We start from the raw sequence: 18742 nt of genomic DNA, 5'->3' as shown, positions 1-18742 counted from the left end.
ACTTCATCACCCTTTATTGTTATTATTATTTTTTTTGGGGGGGTGGTGGTGCTACTGGGGTTTGAACTCAGGGCTTTGTGCTTGTTAGTCAGGTGCTCTACTGCTTGCGCCATGCTCCCAGCCCATTTTTGCTTTAGTTGTTTTTTTCAGATAGTGTCTCACATTTTTGCCCAGGTTGGACTCGGACTGCAGTAGTTCTGTCTGTGCCTCCTGTGTAGCTGGGATTTCAGTCAATATACCACCACACCCAGCTTATTTGTTGAGATGGAGTCTTGCTATGTTTTTTTTTCGCCTGGACTGGCCTCGAACCACAACCCTCCCATCTCTTCTTCCAAATGTCTGAGTGTGTACCACCCTATTTAATCCATCCCATCACCGCATTAAAGGCCCTGTCTTAGTCTGTTTGTGCTGCTACAACAAAATATCTGAGACTAGTTAAATCATAAAGAACAAAAACGTATCTTTTTACAGCTCTGGAGACTAGGAAGTCCAAGATCAAGGTACCAGTGGGTTGGCAAGGGTTCAGACTCTGCCTCCAAGATACTGCACCCTCTAGAAGTAAGGGATAATCTGTCCTCTCATGGCAGAATGTACCAGGGAAAATGAGACAAACTTCCTCTGCCAAACCTTGGGGCACCTGATCCCACTCATGAGGGACGAGCCCTTGTGACTTTAGCACCTCTTAGAGGCTCCCCCTCTTAATATCTTTGCACTGGCTATTAAGTTTGAACAGTTGAATTTTGGAAGAGACATATTCAAACCAGATCTCCAAATGCAGTCCTGATCTGAGGTTAGGGACTCAACATATGAATTTTAAGGGACACAATTCATCCAGAGGTCATTTGAGGGCTATGCCTTGATAGCAGAGCGGAAAACAATCAGATGGATAGAACAAGAAACTATTATTGATGTCAAGGCTAGAGCAAAAACCAGAATGCTAACAAACACCTCCCTCATCCAGGGAGCTGCAAGAGACTCTGATAGGTGAAAAACCCAGAAAGGGTGCACAGCCAGTGCGGTGAGCATTAACAAGGCTGTGTGCTTCCCTGGCAACTGTGTAGGGAAGGTAGATGGTGGTAACTCAGGTTGCAAAGGTTCTCATGTGAAAAGCTGACATGTGCAGATTCAAAAAAGTTTATTACTTCTCATTTCTCATTTTGGGTGTTTCTTTATGTCCTCCAAGGACTCTAAATTGTTTTTTAATGAAAACATAAGCTTTAAAAAGTGATTGTGTCAGTGATCTTTCTGTCACTGTGACAAATAACAGAGGTAAACAACTTAAAGGAGAAAAGGTTTGTTTTGGCTTGTGGTTTCAAAGGTTTCAGTCCATGGTCATGTGCCCCAGTTGCTTTGGACCTGTGGTGACATCATGGTGGTGGAGGAGCTGGCAGGAAGCAGGGAGGAAGGAAATACCCTTCAAAGGTATGCCCCCCAGTGTCCTTCCTCCAACGAGGTCCTACCTCATAAATGTTTCACTGCCTCCCAATAGCACCACAGGCTGGTGGCCAAGCCTTCAGCATATGGTCCTTTAGGGGACACTCCAAACTACAGCAGTGGTCACAAGGCAGCAACTACTGAAGAAGTCAGAGGCTGAGAATCTCAAGAAGGGGTCTAACCATCAAGTATTGATTGGGTTGAGTTCTCTGTTTGTTGCTGTGTGAAGGGAAGAAAAGTCTAAGGCAGCTCTCATTGTAGCAGAGGTCGTAGCTTCTTTCGGAAAGTTCCTTCAGAGGAACAGAAGGTGAGCCCACCCCACAGGATGTTGGCAGGAGCAGCCTCATTTTAATCAGCCTTTTCTCCCCTCACACTCAAAAGCCCAATCCTCAGGACTGGTAGCTAAATCAAAGCATGAAAGACAGAAATGACTTAAAAGACCTCCCAGAAAGTGGTTGAAGGCCCCCAAAGGGTATTTTCCACATTTGCTCCCTCGTGAAGGACTTTAGAGCTCACGTGCAAGTCTCCTTCATCCTGTAACTGAATGCTGGAAAGTTTGTGTGCTTCTCCAGCTCCTCAGAGGGTAGCGGACAAGAGCATGAGGCTTGGGCTGGAAGAACAAGATTCAGTTCTGGCTTTGCCTTCTCAAAGCTCTGTCCCTTTGGTGGCAGCACAAGTCAATGAATCTTGGTAGCAGTGATTTCTTCCATCTCTAAAATCAGGAGCAGACCAATTCCTGGTCCCACCTGTTTTGGGAGTAGGTTTCTTTTTTTTTTTTTTTTTTTTTTTTTCATTTAAGCATTCGCTTTTATTTTGCTTTGGAATGCCATTTGCTTTTTTGGGAGGCATATTTTCACAAAATCAAGGGCAGGAAAATACTCAGTAGATCACACAAGGATTTAAAGAGAGCAGACAATAACTTGGGACTGATGTGAACTCCACATGAACTGAGGTGCATAATGCTTGGGCTGGAATGAAAATTTTTGTTTCTGAAATTTCTTTTGATTTTTTTTTCACCATACTTTGTCAGAACCACTGTGTAATAAATCTATGAAGAAGACGGGCTTACTGTATTGGTTCTAGAAATGACTTCAGGTTTTTTTTGTTTTTTTTTTTTTTTGGTGGTACTGAGATATGAACTCAGGGCGGGAGTAGGTTTCTGTAAGGATTAAATGTGATAGCAGTAAATTTGCTTTGGAACCACAAAGTTCTATATGCCTTTTGCCCTCTCCCAGAAAGACAAGGCCAATGGACTTCCAAAGTGAACAGAAAAGGCTATCTGTGAGCTTACCAGGCTGGCTTACATTGGAAACATCTGGTTGTCGGTGGGAAATGTTAACAATGGGCTTTCCAGGATAGGTCCTGGGTATTGGTAGCTATCAATGCTCCCTAGGGGATTGCCATAGCAGCCAGGGTTGAGAGGGAAAACCAATCCATCTGATTAGATTGTTTTACTCCTTCAAGCAAAGTGTATGCCCTCCATGCCTGTGGTGCAGAGAAAGATCTTTCCAAAATATTTATTGAGCAGTAAGTGAAGCCCTCCCACCTAATCCACAAGGGCCCTCGGTCTCAGGACTCAGTGTGTATAGGATTCATCTGTGCAACTTAAGGGGGAAGACTGGAATGAGGTTCCGGTCCAGTCTGCATTTAGCAAAATGTGGTATAAAGGGAATGTATTGGACTCAAAAGAAAAACAATACTAATTTAATTCTGATCCTTGTTCTCATACCAATGTAATTTGGGGGTTAACTGCTGACAGCCATAATAACCACAGTAGCTATTGTTTATTGAACACCTCCCTCATGTCTGGCACCTTAAATATAGTATCAAGAATCTCCATAAGAACTAAGGGGGATTCAGGGTTTGTGTATATGCACCCAGTACTTCTCCCTCTGGTAATAGTACCCTTTCTGTTAAAGAAATGTCATTTCCACATTTCACATGACTCAAGTGGAACTGCTGATCAATTCCAGTACCAACTCCCTGGAGGGAGGAGGGGACAGAGAAGGGCAACTCAACTCCAGCCAATCAGATCCCTCCTGGGAACCTGACAAGTGGAGACAGGTTAGGTCTGCTTTTCATGTCAGAATCCAACACCCAGCCCTTTCAAAGATTCAATTGTTTAGCTCTTTCTTCCAACTCATGAGCTACCCAGTATCCTTCCTATAAGTCTTTTACTTGCTTAAGTTAATCAATTAGTTGCATTTATTAAACAAGCTTATGAAATACTCATTTTACAGAAAAAGAAGCTGAGATTCACAGGAACTAAATGACTAACCCAAGATTCAGTAGCCAATAAAACGGCAAAGTGTGATTTGCTCCCTAGCTTGGCCTGGTTTGTGACAGGACCACAAGCCTATCATTACCTTAGTCCCCTTAAATCTGAGAGTTCAAGAAGAGTAGGGGGAAGGAGGAGAAAGAAGAACAGGAGGAGCACTCTTTAAATATTTATAGTTTTGTAAGCTAGGCTCAAAAGGTCAAAGGTCGCATTTTCCCTCAAATATGGAAGCTAGACCTGTAAGTTAAATGTACACATAAATACATATATGATCTCTTATACACACATACATATATGTATGATAAGAGAGAACAAGATTGTATTAGTGGGTCTGAAAGAACAATACTGAAACATTCCATCTAAATATAATGTAATGCACTGTAAGCTGTTGAATAATGGGGGGGTGGTGATAGAGAAAGTAAGTAATAGGGGGGTTACTCTGATTAAAGCACAATATATACATGTCTGAAAACTACTTGGACAGCATACACTTTAAAAAAATGAAGGAAAGATGGGTAAAACAGGTTATTTCTGGGGGTGGGTACCAGTGGTAGGGGGAGGGCAGAAAGAAAGGGTGAATGAGGGCAAATATGGTGACCTCTCTTGTATTCATATATGAAAATAGAATGATGAAACCTGTTGAAATTTTTCTAAGAAGGAGGGAAAGGGAGAACAACACACAGGGTGACTCTAAGATATATTGTAAGCACATATGTAAAAATCACAATGTATCCCCTTGTACAACTATTATATGCTAATAAAATAATAAAAAGCCAATAAGGCAAAAACAAATATAAATAAATAAATATTTATAGTTTTGAAAAGTATACAGAGAAATTTGAAAGTTGCTATTAACTTCCTCACCCATCCCTGTGTAGGCTTAAAATTTTCTGGGTCAAAGAACTAGGATAATTATTAATTCAATTTTATCCATTTCTATTAAATGTCCTAAAGATTAATCACCAAAATTATACATTATGTTAGAACACACAACAGGAAAAAAAAAAAAGAGGCATAGAAGAAACAAACTGTGGATAACGTCGGGAAGATGTCAAAGAAAAATATTCCAACAAAGTAATAATTAGGACCAGAATTCACCACCACCTTGGCTGAGCTTCTATTGTATTTTTTTAATTATAAACTCCTTAAATTCATGGATCCTGGATTACAATCATGAAATTGCAAAACAGAGGCTAAACTTATAAGCAAATATGTGACCAATTCAAATCCAAAGCATTAAATCTAATTCTTGTTTGTGTAACAGACAACTTCTTTTTCTCTTTCCGATCATACACTTGAAACCATCAGGAAAAAAAAATCCATATTCTACTCCATGATATGACTTTCGTTCATCAGTTACTGCAGTACAAAGCCAAAGTCAATTAGATTTCTGTCACTAAACATAAATTAACTTTGAAGAATTTACTAGGGACATATAATCTCAAAAAATATACATTGTCTGTATTTGTTGAATTTCTCAAACTAACTTTAGTGGAAGATTCCATGTAGCTTTCTTGTTCCTAACACCCCTAAATATATACCCTAGAGCAAATGCCCCTAAATGATTGGCACTTACCTAAATTGCACACACTACCTCACTATGCTTCTGTGCCACACCAGGCATCACTTGATTGGCAAACCATTGACTCTATTTGAAGAAATTTAGTCTAAAATATGATTACCACTTTTCCCAAATATTTAGCCCTAACACTATTTATATCCGAGTATTCTTTGTAATAGAAAAAAGGAAACAATGTAAAAGCCTAAAAACAAAAGATTGCAGATGGTTCCCAGTTTATGATGGGTTGACTTAATGATTATGCAAGAAAGCATCCCCTATATAAACATTCAGTTTTTTATGGTCTGTGGTGTTTATTAACTCACATGAAATACTTAACACTTTATTATTATAAAGTCTTTGCCCAATTGTGGGCTAATGTAAGTGTAGACGAGGCTAGACTATGATGCTCAGGATGTTAGGTATATTAAATGCATTTTCAATTTACAATGTTTTCAACTTACAATGGGTTTATTGTGATGCAATTCCCTCATAAATCAAGGAGCATCTCTAATTGAATACATTATCTCATAATCATTTTTAAAATCCTGTTAGAGAACAGGTTCACAAGAAAAAATGTCCATAGAAAATGTTCATGAAATATTGTTAAATCAAACAAACTTATTAAAGAACAATGTATCTAATACATGCACAGTATATAAGTATAAATACGGTTTATAAATATAATACTTAACATATGTATCTTTGGAGGAAAATATTTTACAAGTAATATTTATGCACAAGTATGTGTAACATATTGCTTAAAATTATTAAAAAGATTCATCTAACTGGAAATGATAGTTCGTCTGTAACTATAATTATAAATTATCTTCTTACTAGTTCACATCCCTTAAATTTTAAAAAAAGAATATTTTTAAGCAAACGATTGAATTTGCCACAGAATGGTCAAATTGGTTAAGTTTGCAGTTCCCAGCCAGATCTTAATTAGTAGCCAGAATCCCACAAAACTGCATATTGAAACCCTGAGAAGCACACTATCCGGGGAGGTCATTAGAACAATTCCAGGCCATGAGTGTCACGTATAAAGTAATCAAGGAAAAATCCAACAGACAAGTAAATGCAAGGTAATAAAAAAACAAAAATAGGAGGGAAGAAAAGGTAAACAAATTGTCACAAATGGCAAATGTAAGAGTTCAAATTTAAAAGTTGATTTGTGAAGTTTTACTTTCTTCCTAACATAACAGGAAAATAGCCTGACACAAGTGAGAGGGCTTAGTTAGAAGAAGTTGGGTCTCAGTCAGTATGGGAGACTAGTACCACTCTGGTAGCCTAAAGAAGGTCTTACAGAAATGGAAGAACATAGCAATTTTCTGCTTCCCTCAGGCTCTAAACCCATTCTCAACTCCACTGCCGGGCAGTTTATAGACATTGTTTATGAAAATGTGGTGAGTTACCTTCTTCTCTAACATAGTTTGAGTACAGAGAGCACTTTGGCCACCATTTTGGTTTCAACCCCACCTCTCAAAGCACCCACATGGAACGCTCTCTGACTCCCTGCCACCAAGAAACATAAGATCATGGGTAATTCTCCACTTAAAGTGTGACACTACTCCCCAGTCCACTAATGTGGTCATACAGTCCTTCAAACTCTCAAATATTTACCATAACTGCAAAAGTTTCTGTTCTAGTTAATTTCAGAATGAGCACTTCATAGACAAAAGGTAAACAGCTGTGAACGATCTGCCACATGAAGCACAGCTTCACTGTGTTCAGGTACTCAGTCCTCTCAGCACCTTCCCCATTTTCCTGAAAGTAGAATCTAGCTCCCACATCAGAGACTGAAAATGCCATCAAGGTGCTTTCCCAGGTTCCCTTGCAATAAGGTAGCCAAGTAACCTATCTGTAAAACATTAAGCTGATTCTCACCAAACACAGAATTTATTGGCATCTTGATCTTGGTTATCCCAGCCTCCAGACTGTGAGAAATAAATTTCTGTTGCTTAAAAGCCACCCAGTGGGTGGTATTTTTGTTATAGCAGCATGAATGGATAAAAACACTAGATAAATCCTAAATCCCTCCATGCCTGTCCTCCTTCATATGCTTTTCCAATATTCAAAGCATAAATAGCAGCTAAGTCTTAAGTACTGTTTTTTAAATATTTTGTTAACCTCTGGCCTTCCAGAAAATAATAAATGAGTATTTTCTCAACTCTCTAAACACTTTTCTATGATTAAAGAAATGTCTAAAAGATAATAAAGGTATATCAGTTATCTACTGCAGGGTAACAAACTACCCCCAAAACTTAGTAACTTAAAATGAACATCATTCATTTGCTTACAACCTTTTAGGCCAGGAATTTGGGCAGGGCTCAGCTGGGATAGCTATCTCTGTTCCATATGGTGGCAGTTGTATTCACTTTGCAATCTGTTGGCAGAGCTTAGTAGGTAGGTCAGCTGGTGACTGGCTGGTTCTGGACAGCCTTACTCATGCATCTGACAATTGGGCTGTCAGTGAGAGCAACTTGGTTCTCCTCCATGGCCTCTCCAGCAAGATAGCTCAACTTCCACACATGGCAGCTGGGATCCAAGAAGATGAGAATGAAACTGCAAAGTCCTGTGAGGCCTGAACTCCAAAGTCACACTTCACTTTTATTACATAATCTTTATTGGTCAAAACAAGTCACCAAGCCAGCCCAGCTTCAAAAAGTATGGAAATAGGCTTAATGAAAGGAACTTCAAATTTGTGTCCAAGTTTAATCATCCACCCACAATATTTGCAGTCTCCATAGTTAAAAATTAAGAGCAAATGTAAAAGCAGTTCTCTAACAACAAATTTTTTAGCTGTACATATTGGTCCCCTAGCAACATATATATATGTTAATATGTTCATCCAGATGATGATGTTGACAAATTAGGTAGAGAGGAGGGGTGCAGATATTTTTTATTATGTTTCAACTTGAGAGTGAGACCACAAAAAATAAAATGAAAAGTCCTCAGAAAATAAATTTGTTTATGTTTATAAAATATTTGTCTGTAGATAATTTAGAATTATTACTCTACATAATTGCAGATTATAGAAAATGTTGTACTAGTTGTCACAATTATGGCTGCACCATTGAATCTCCAAGGGAACTTCCTAAAGCCTAAAAATACCTACATCCAAGCCTCACCCCTAGCAATTATGATTCAAATGGTTGGGGTTACAAAAAGTCATTTATTTGGTGGATGTCTAGCTTTTTCACCTCTCTTTAAATTCAATAGAGGATATATCTGCTCTGAATCTCAGACCATGGAGCAGCAAGGATTTCTGGTTTTTCTGTGGAGTCCCAGTTACAGCTTGGGTGTGAATCAAATCTCTGTGGTCATCTGGACCCAGAACTACTTCCTCAAGCCCCAATAAACAACCCTCTAAATACCTCTGTTTAGAGGCTGCAAAATGGCAGCCCATGGGCTAGACATGATCTGAATTGTGTCTGGCCCTGTCTAGACATTTTTTAAAAATGGGAGATTAAGATTAGGTGCCCACACTTACAAGTCAGGAGACTTCTTTCTCCCTAAGACCAGAGTTGGGGTTTCTTTTGAGAGGGCTGAAGCTCTCAGAACACACAGCAGAGCTAACTGGCTCCAAGAGACCCTGATTCATCTTCAGTCTATGGTGACTTTTCTCTCTGGCTGCCTCACTCATTAACATTTCTGTCTCAACTCTATAAGCAGTGGAGATTACTCCCAAGGTCTAGTGCAATCTCAGCCATTATGTAAGTGAAGATCTGAGGCCCCAAATCTTGGGTGGGTGGTCTTGAGTGTCTCTTCTATATCTGGCACCACACATACGATATTTCATTTGATTTTTCTCTCCACCCTGGAGGACAGCTTGACCAGCCCCATTTTATAGATGATAGAACTGAGTCTGAGACAAATTGAGGGACTTGCCCATAGGCACACTTAGAGGTAAGTAATGGGACTGATCCTCAGAACTAGGTCTTTGTGAGTCTAAAGTCAGGATTCTGTGTGCGCCTAGACAGCAGTTCTTGCCTCTCATCCCTTCTCATCTTCCTTTTCTCCAACACCCTATTTACCTTTGCATTAGTACAGCTGCACATTTCCTGACTCCTCTCTCTCACCTCTGATTGTCCCATCCTGTCCAGAAACTTACAGCTGCCTATTAGTCCCAAGGCCCATATTTCCATACCATACACCATATCACAGCCATAAAATAACTTGTTCTGTGGCAGAAAAGGGTCCAATTACAAACCATATAATTGGCAAGAGTGTCATTCATCACAGTGGTCCTGGGATTGGATGTCATCAAGAAATTCCATTTGTTGGACACTTTCCTGTTTGTTTCAGCCATAGTTTCATCTTTTACAGATTCCAGAGGACTCACTGGGACATTTTACAAGTTATCAAATACATGCATTAAGGATTGTTAAATAGCAGCCAAGAAGCAGAAATCATTATGTGTGAATAAAATGCCTTGCATTAAATGAAATTTTAGAGTGACAGAGTGGAAAAGACATCATTTTTCCCCTCCAAGCCCAACAATAAGTACAAAGCTAGGGCCCAGTGGAGTTCCTATCTTGTATGAAGGAAATCGTCTACATCTTATAAACCTGAAAAATAATGTGATGGGAGGCCTGTTGCTTTGTTCCTTGAACCAGTCTGTACACATTGCACACTGATTTTCTTTGAGACTTTATGGAAATGGCTGGTGGTTTTCTATGGAATAAACTTCTCCTGTCAGATTGGGGAGACAGATAAAACTGCTCAGTCCTTATGATGTAAGTCAATCCATTTGATATGTTTGGTTGTTCCATATGCTTCTCGCTACAATGGGAAAGATTGAAGCAACTAATGGAAGTCCAGAATTTTTAGAAGAGACTGGAATAGAACAGAAGAGAATTTTAGAAAAGCATCTATTCCAGAGGTCCCATCCAGGATACCCACCTGCCAGAACTGACTCACATATTTTTTTTGTCTGACCTGCACAGGGTTTCTATGAAAATATGAATTGGTTGCCAACACTAAAAATCAAGTGAATTTGCTTTTTTTTAAATTGTTTTCTGGCTTTTAAAAAAAAGAACTAAAAAGAAAACACTTTAAAATCAGGCAGTACTGGGCTAGCTTCCCTGTGACAAGAATTGGCCACAGTTGTGGCATTGGCTGACCTCTCAGAAGGGAGCAATGATTCTCTGAAGGTCGCCCCAGCCCCATTGTCGTCTACTGTATCCCTGGAGCTCAGGCCGGCCATGAGATAAGTGCCCCTTTCACTCATTTATATTTTAATACACATACCCACACTTATACATGCAATTCACCCTACAGATATTTATTGAGAGACAGCTTCTACCAGACACTATTCCAGATACCAGGGATACAACAGTGCACAAAACAAATCCAAATCCTGGCCCCATGGGGTTTACATTCTAGGGAGAGACACAGATAATAAACAACATCAGAAAAATATACAGTACAACTAATGGTAATAAGTACCATAGGGAGAGAGAGGGGGGCAGTGTTACAAGGTGATGGGAGAAGTCTCACTAAGAAGGCAAGTGGCATTTGGGCACAAGTTCAAAGAACAAACAGAGGGAGCCACCTGCAGATCTAGGAAGAGAGTATTCCAGGCAGAAAGAGCAGTACATGTAAAGAACATAGCATGTTAGCACAGAACTAATACTAAAATTAGGGTTGGGCTATCCTTTCAATTAGAGGTGATGCCACTGGCTGTTAACCCTGGGCAGAGGTTCCATAATATGCTTTTCCTTGTCATTGGTTTCTCATGGAAACCCAAAACACCCCAAGTGAAAATCCAGATTTATGCCAAAGTAAAAAGAGAGGGATTATTCACTTACCCAAGGCTTCACAATAGAAGTCTTTTATTCAGGAAACTCCCTGGCATGTGTAATATGGTTTTTTATTTAGAATTCTGATTTTTATCATTTTTCAGAAACCACTTACTGCCCAAAGCAAGGAAACCCTACAGTGTTGATGCATTTAGTCAGATACAGTCACACTCCCTCTCTGAATCCTGGGTTCCCCCCATACCTCCCTGACCAGAAGCTTTTGCAAGCTGACCAGCTAAGGTTAGAAGCATGACCCACAGGGAAGGCTAGCACCAAGTGACACTGACTAGGCTAGACTCCAAGTCATGGGATGCTACTGTGAGAGGTACTGAGCACTGATACCTCCCACTCCTTTCCCGTTCCCTCCTCATTCTTAGAGCCACCTGTACCCCTTCCCACCTCACTCCTGCGTGCAGGGCTTCACTCAAAACTGTAGGATTGCTTCATTGTTTTTATTTGCATTTATTACTGTTTTTTGTACTCAAGAAAAATATCCAATTTGATCAATTTAGAAAACACATAGAACAATGAAGAACTGTTGGTGTTTTTTTAATAATCTTCATAATCTCACCACCCAGAGAAAACCACTAGTAACCACCCTGGCTGGCTGCTCATTATTGGCTCTTCTATATGGTGTCTGCAAAAAGCCACTCTGCCACAATGCCATGTCCCTCAAGATCACTAAAAGCAAAGGCTTGACTGTGGGAAATTAGAGAAGTAGAAAATATGAAAGTCAACTTCAATCAACTTGTTCGATTCGAGTCACAAACATCCATGTCTATACCCAGCTGGATAGATGCTGAGTCTATATGGAGTGAGAGGTTGGCTAGATCTGCAGCTTCCTCTTCAGAAATCTGGCTTCCAGTAGATTTAGGACACCCCCTACCCCATCCCTCCACACACAGACAGAGATTACAAGAGGGGGTGGTTGCAGCATGGTGTAAGATAGATAAAGGACCTAGCTCTGTCCTTCCCAATGCGCCTCAGAAACCTAGGCCTATGGTGGGAGCTACCTTAGTACCTGGGGCCCTAAGACTTGCCAGTGCCAGTGCCACCTCTGAATATAAATGTAGAGGAGATTTGATAAAAAGCAGTAGAAATGACAAATGCAGAGGCAAAATGTAGCAGTCAGCCATTGCTGCAATATGCCATATGACAAAGCATCCCAAAATAAAGTGGTATAATCCAAAGCAATGATCTTGTTTATGTATCTGTGAGTTTCCTCTCTAGATCAGCTGATCTACTTTGGGTTTAGCTGGGCTGGGCTTCAAACAGCAGGCTGGGTCCATTCCATCTCCATGTCTCTATAAGGTACTTTAGAGCAGTGGACTAGCCAGATTATGTTCTCCTGGCAATGGCAGAAGCAAAAGTGCACAAGTTCAATTTGAAAGCATATTTTTATGCTTTTGCTCTGATCAAGTCTGATAACATCTGATTGGTCAAAACCTGTCACATGGCCAAGCCCAATACCAACTGGATGGGAGATATTCAGTCTCCATGGAGGAGGAACTATAGACTCACACTCACATAGTTATGGGTATAAAAACAGAGAGGGATAAAGAATTGAGGGCAGTCATGCAATCTACTTTTTCATCACTGTGACAATTTACCCCACATAACTTAAAGGCATGATTTATTTTGGCTCACAGTTTCAGAAGTGTGAGTCCGTGGTCAGCTGGTCCCATTGTTGAGGACCTGAGACGAGACAGTACATCATGACCAGAGACATGTAGTGGAGCAAAGCAGCTTACCTCACAGCAAACAAGAAATAGTGGGAAGGAGGGAGAAGGGCAATATAAAGCCCCAAAGTGATCTACTTCCTCCAGCTAAACCCCACTTCCTAAAGTTTCCAGTACCTCCCAAAATAGAGATACAAGCTGAGACCTTGGCTTCCATATATGAGCCTGTGGGGAACATTCCTATACAAATGATGAAGGGGATCAAGAGTTGGCAGCAGCTTAAGGTATTAAAGAGCCAGAGTTATGGGATCACAGGGATAAAATCACTACAGAATCAGGGGAAGCCAAGATGCATCCAGTGGGGGAACTTCTCAGCCCCAAAAGCATACTGTCCTGACTCTCCTTGTACCCTGGGGCTTTTAGAGTCAGCCATGTTCCTAGTTGTGGAGGTAAACCTCCTCAATTCTGTTCTTTAACAACAGTTGGAGGATTTCTTTTGAGTCCCCACCTCTCCTGCTCCCTGTCTTACCTTTACACTCCTCTTCCTTGATCTTCCACTTGTATTATCTCTGCAATAGGCATCTTGCAAAAGCTGATGGAATTGCAAGTACCCCCAAGAAGCTGGTCAGGAACAGATGTTTCCAGATGGGTTGGACATACTCCAAGAAGGCAGTCTAGCTATATGTAAAAAGACTAACTTTAGAATCGGGCAGAAATGCGCTGTCTCAGCTGTACATTCTCTGCACTGTGATAATTTTAGTGTCACTTATCCTCCATTTTCTTACCTATGCAATTAATATAGTCTTTCTTCTCCTAAGTATTGCAGTGAAAATTAACTACGATATTGTCTAGATGACTATCTTGAATGAAAGAAACATAGTATTTCTTTGTTTTCTTAGAAAATCTGACCAGAGCTCCCACACTGAAGGTGGAAGTAAAGCACTATGGAGGCTCCCACCTACTCAGTGCTGCAATTAACTTTTACATACTCTCATTTTAGATAATGTGAAATAAACATATATATTATAAATAATAACTATGATATTGATAAATATAAATGTGTTCTATGTTCATAGTCACGTTCTATGGGTGGGTGGTCGGCTAGGATTCATCAGAAGGCCACACTCCAGAGGTAGCTGCCACCCATGTATCTGACATCTGTGTTGTAATCTGCTAAATAGCATCCTACATATCAAAAAGGGGCTTCACTATTAATGGTTTATATGATACATTAGTTATTTTTGTCATCACTATGACAACTTAAAAGAGGAAAGGTTTATTTGGGCTCACAGTTTCAGAGGTGTCAGGCCATCATGGCAGGGAGAGCGTGACAGAGTAGAGAAGCTCACATCATGGCCATTAGAAAACAGAGAGAGGATACAAGGGCCCAAGGCAAGACATAGTCCCCAAGGACACACCCATAAGTGACCTATTTCCTCCAGCCAAGCCCCACCTTCCACATTTCCACCATCTCCCAAAAGTGTATTCAAATTTTGAATCCATCAATGGATTAAGCCATTCATTAGGTCAGAACCCTTATCATCTAATTGTCTCTGGAACTGTCACACCCAGAGGTGTGCTTTACTAATCACCTAGGCATTTCTTAATCCAATCCAATTGACAATCAAGATTAACCATCACAGATGGTGACCCCAAAATATATATGCCCAAATCCTAATTACTGTAATCTTATTTATGAATGTTGATGTGAATGTTACCTTATTTGGAAAAGGCTCTTTGCAGATGTAATTAAATTAAGGGTCTTGAGATAAGAAGACTTGTTAGATTATCCTCATGGACCTTAAAGCTAATGACAAGTGTCCTTCATAAGAAAGAGGCAGAGAGAGATTAGGCCAACAGAAAAGGTGGAAGCAAAGTGAAGAAAGGCAGAAATTAGAGCAATGAAGCCAAAAGTCAAGGAATGCCTATTGCTACCAGAATCCAGATGAGGCAAGGAAAAAATTCTCTCTTAGAGCCTGTGGAGGGAACAAAGCCATGCTTGTACCTTGATTTTGACTTCTAGCCTCCAGAACCATGAGGGAATAAATTTCTGTTGTTTGAAGACACCAAGTTTTTTGTAGCTGTTGTTGTTTGGTTTTATTTTTTGTAGTACTGGGATTTGAACTCAAAACAAATGTTTTTGTTGGGGGGCAGTCTCTGACTGCTCTGAGATTACAGAAGTGAGCCACCCCACCCAGTTGAAGCCATCAGATTTATGGTGATATCTCACAGCAGCCACATGTTGTGTTAGGAAACTAACGCAATTAACTATTAGAGACATGTTAGTCTGCATAAGAGAGGAATAGGCTCTCATTGGACTAACTGAAATAGTTGAGAGGTACTGCCCCTTTTTACATGACCTGAGTAGGTCATGGAGAAGGCCTTTAGCTTCAATACTTAGGGATGGTACACAAAGTTCTTCTACAAACAGTCCCCTGTAGAGCTATTGGTATAGAAAATTCTGGTTGCCTGATGCCAAATACAAAAGGTCTAGAATTCTACTTCTCGCATACAATTGTAAAAAAAAAAAAATGATCTTTTCTATCAAAGTATTTGTTACCCTCTTAGATTATTTAATTCCTCAGGTCGCCATTTTAGGTGACTTGCATGTTTAAAGGGTCCTTGCTTCTTCTTCCAGATCCCTGTACAGTTCCATTGCCTGCCAAACTGCATGCCCTAACCCATTCCCCAAGCATTTTAGCCAATCGAGAAAGAGTATGAACCTTTGACCTGGACAAGTCCCAGGTGAGGGGCAGGTACAACTGCATCAGGGATATAAGGAGGAGCCACTGTCAGCCATTTTGTGCTTGCATGTTTGCTTAGTGGGAGTGAGCACATGTTTGCTCAAGAGAAATTACCTTGTCAAGATTTTCTGTCCTGTGTGTGTCTGTTTTTGGCACCAGAGTGTTATTAATTCCAACACTATTAGGTCTGTATTGAATGAATCTTGCATACCAGGTAATGGTCAAAGTACCTAAAATGACAGAGAGCTAGACTTTCACCAAGAGTAGAAGAGCAGGTAGTAGGAAGTGGAAGAGTATGTTATCCACTTATTCATAAATTCTACTTCAATGATTGCTGTATATCAACATTTAATCTGAATTGGATTTCGTCCTCATCTGGTAGTAAGTTTATGGTGGCTACTGTTATCTTACAAAGAAATTTTAAGACTGGTATGCAACCCAAATAGATTACATCAGTTCTACAAAGGCTCCAAGAGCCTCAAAATCATGAGACGTTGACTACCCAGTCATCACTGCATTTACTGGTCAGCAAGGAGATGCTCACCGGCAAGTTTTCAACAATCCCTTGAGCCAGGCAGCTCAGTTGCTTTCTTCTATCAGAGGAGAGTGATGGCCTTTGATGTTGCTGGCAGCACAGGCACCTAGAATCTTCCTCATTGGTGGACCTACCCACTCTGTGAATTCCCAGGAAGATGCAGAGCCCTTGCTTTCTGCCAGCCCTTTCTGTCCCCTTTCAGTTCTAACGAAGGTCTTGACTCTCTTAGATTCTACCTATCTCTCTCCAACCACTCTCCTTTCTCTCCTCCTCTGGGACTCCAGCCACAATCTCTTCCAAAGGACAATGTCAAATCACTTCTATAAGAGTTTCTACAAAAGACAATGGCTAACCTCTGACAACAGAGATCTTACCCAGAGGTAAGGGCACATCAGTGCAGGTTAGCTCCTTAAAATGGAGAGAAGGGAAAATGCTGTAAGAATATGCAAATATTGAAGGAATTAAATTTTCCTGAGAAATTCAAAGTGCTAACACAGTGTTAGCTACACACTCAGTAAGACATATAGTAACACTTACCAACCTCCTTCAGCATACACCACCTGTAAATGGTGTATATGTGCAGTCACCACACATCTGTCAGGAGTATTAGCATATCTCCATGGCCTAGCAGAGTTCCTTGCCCATGGTGGTCATCTAATAAATACTGTTCAATAAATAATTATTCCACCAATGAATTTTCTAGCAACTTATACAAAGTTGGAGCCATGATTAAATATAAGCTTGTGGGTAAGAACTGAGCAGTCACTGAAGAAAAATATATCCACTTCTGCTGCTTTCACCTGCCCCACTCCTCAACTTACTTTTCTTCATTCAGGAGTTCCCTCTTCTTCTTCCTCACATTCTTTGGCAATGCTCAGGGATGTCCAGGGGTCCTCTGGCAAATCTTTGCCTAAGAGCTGAGATCCCACCACAGTTATAGCTACACAAGTTTTCCCTTATCCTCAGAGCCATTCAGAGAGCTCTATCTCGGCAATTTGCATATGGTATGGAAGCTCCTGTACTCTTCCAGCAATGGCACAGTTAACTGCCACTTGCCCTCCACCAGCCCTTAGGTTAATTGGGTCACATGACAGATATAGAGAGTAAACTGCACCTCATTAAATTGATCGACTCTCTGTTACAATCCACTGCGTGCTGCACCCTTTCTGGCGTTTTCACAAAGCTTCCAAGAGACCAGGAAGAAGCCAGGCTTAAAGAAGAGAAATGGCTTCTCATTAGCCACTGCATTACAAGACTGCCTTTTCTTCCCATCCCCCACTCCCTCCCAAGGCAAACACAGTTATCAGCTTCTTCTGTGGTCTTGGACCCAGTCATAAATTAATCAAATGCTCTGCATTTTTGTCACCCAATGGATTCATACTGCTTTAATTTTTTAGATTCTAGTTCTCTGTGCAGAATCTTGCTCCTTGTTTCTGAGACACTTTAGCAGAGAGTTTTATTTGTTTGCTTTTTTTTAATAAAAAAAAAGAAAGAAAGCACATTTAGAGTCTACCCCAGACTCCTCATATAATTAGCAGACGGCCTTTTCTAACATACTGTTTCATTGTATTTGAACATTGACTGCCCAGGTGGAAATCTATATTCCCTCTCACACTTAAGAGCCTATTTCCCCTGAGTAATGTCTGTCCTGCTATTGTATTCTAGGTTATATTGATCTTCTTACTCTCCTCCAAAGCCCCTTGAACAGTGCCAGTAATTTTGTAATAGAAACCTTTTATTAATGGACTCCACACAGTTTAATTTTGTTTAGGTAAGTTTTTAAAAAGGAGAAAGAGAGCAACAGTTGACAAACTTTTATTTGCACCAAAAGTCAGGCCACCTGTGGAGTAGTTTATTGGGAGCTGGGGGTATAGAATTAGTGGGCGGTGCTGCTATAAACAAAACTTCAACCAGCTGCCCCAGAAGCTAGCTCTGAGTCACCCACAGGATGTTCCACTAAGCTACAGATTATTTGATTACACTCAGATTTGGATGGCATCAAGCCCAGAAGTGACTGATGCATCAGGCATAAGCCAGCCAGACACCTCTTAGCTGGCTGACCCATGATGCTGAAGACCCTCACTGAGAAAGCCTAGGATGCACGGTGAGTGGCTGTGGGCTGACGCATCCTCTATGTCTGACATGAGAAACAGTGTGTTTTATCCTAAGATCAGCCTCTACAGAAAGAAATTAAATCAGTTTCATACAAAAGCACTGGTTTTCCTATCCTGACCCACGCCTGTGAAAGGCTGGCAAAAGTTCTTCAGAATGAAGCCAATCAGAGTGAAAGTCATGACAGGACAGATTATACCCACAATTCTGGTGACCCGACCACAGCTGGAGCCACCACCAAGAGCCTCCAAGAGGAAGTCAGCAACTAGACCCAGGACAGGTGCCTCACAGAGGCCTCGAAACCTATGACAAACCCAGGTCCTCTCGGCCCTGGCAGTGAAGTCTTTGTTTCCACAGATGCAGGTTATGTCACACTCTAGGCAGAAGCGACTGGGGACTGAACAGAATCATCTTCAAATTTGCTCTTATTCTGACATTGTAGGTTTAAACTAGCCAGCTCTATGACTAAATAGAAGATATAAGATAGCTAAATCTACGATATGCTCTCTCCAAACATCCATCTCTTTAGCCTCTTATTATACCAGAAATTCCCCTAACTGGGAAATGTTTTTTGGTAAGACTTTTAAAGACTTAGTTT

The sequence above is a fragment of the Castor canadensis genome, chromosome 4 (assembly GCF_047511655.1).
Source record: "Castor canadensis chromosome 4, mCasCan1.hap1v2, whole genome shotgun sequence".
In the NCBI taxonomy this organism is placed as follows: Eukaryota; Metazoa; Chordata; class Mammalia; order Rodentia; family Castoridae; genus Castor; species Castor canadensis.
This window is presented reverse-complemented; position numbering follows the sequence as displayed.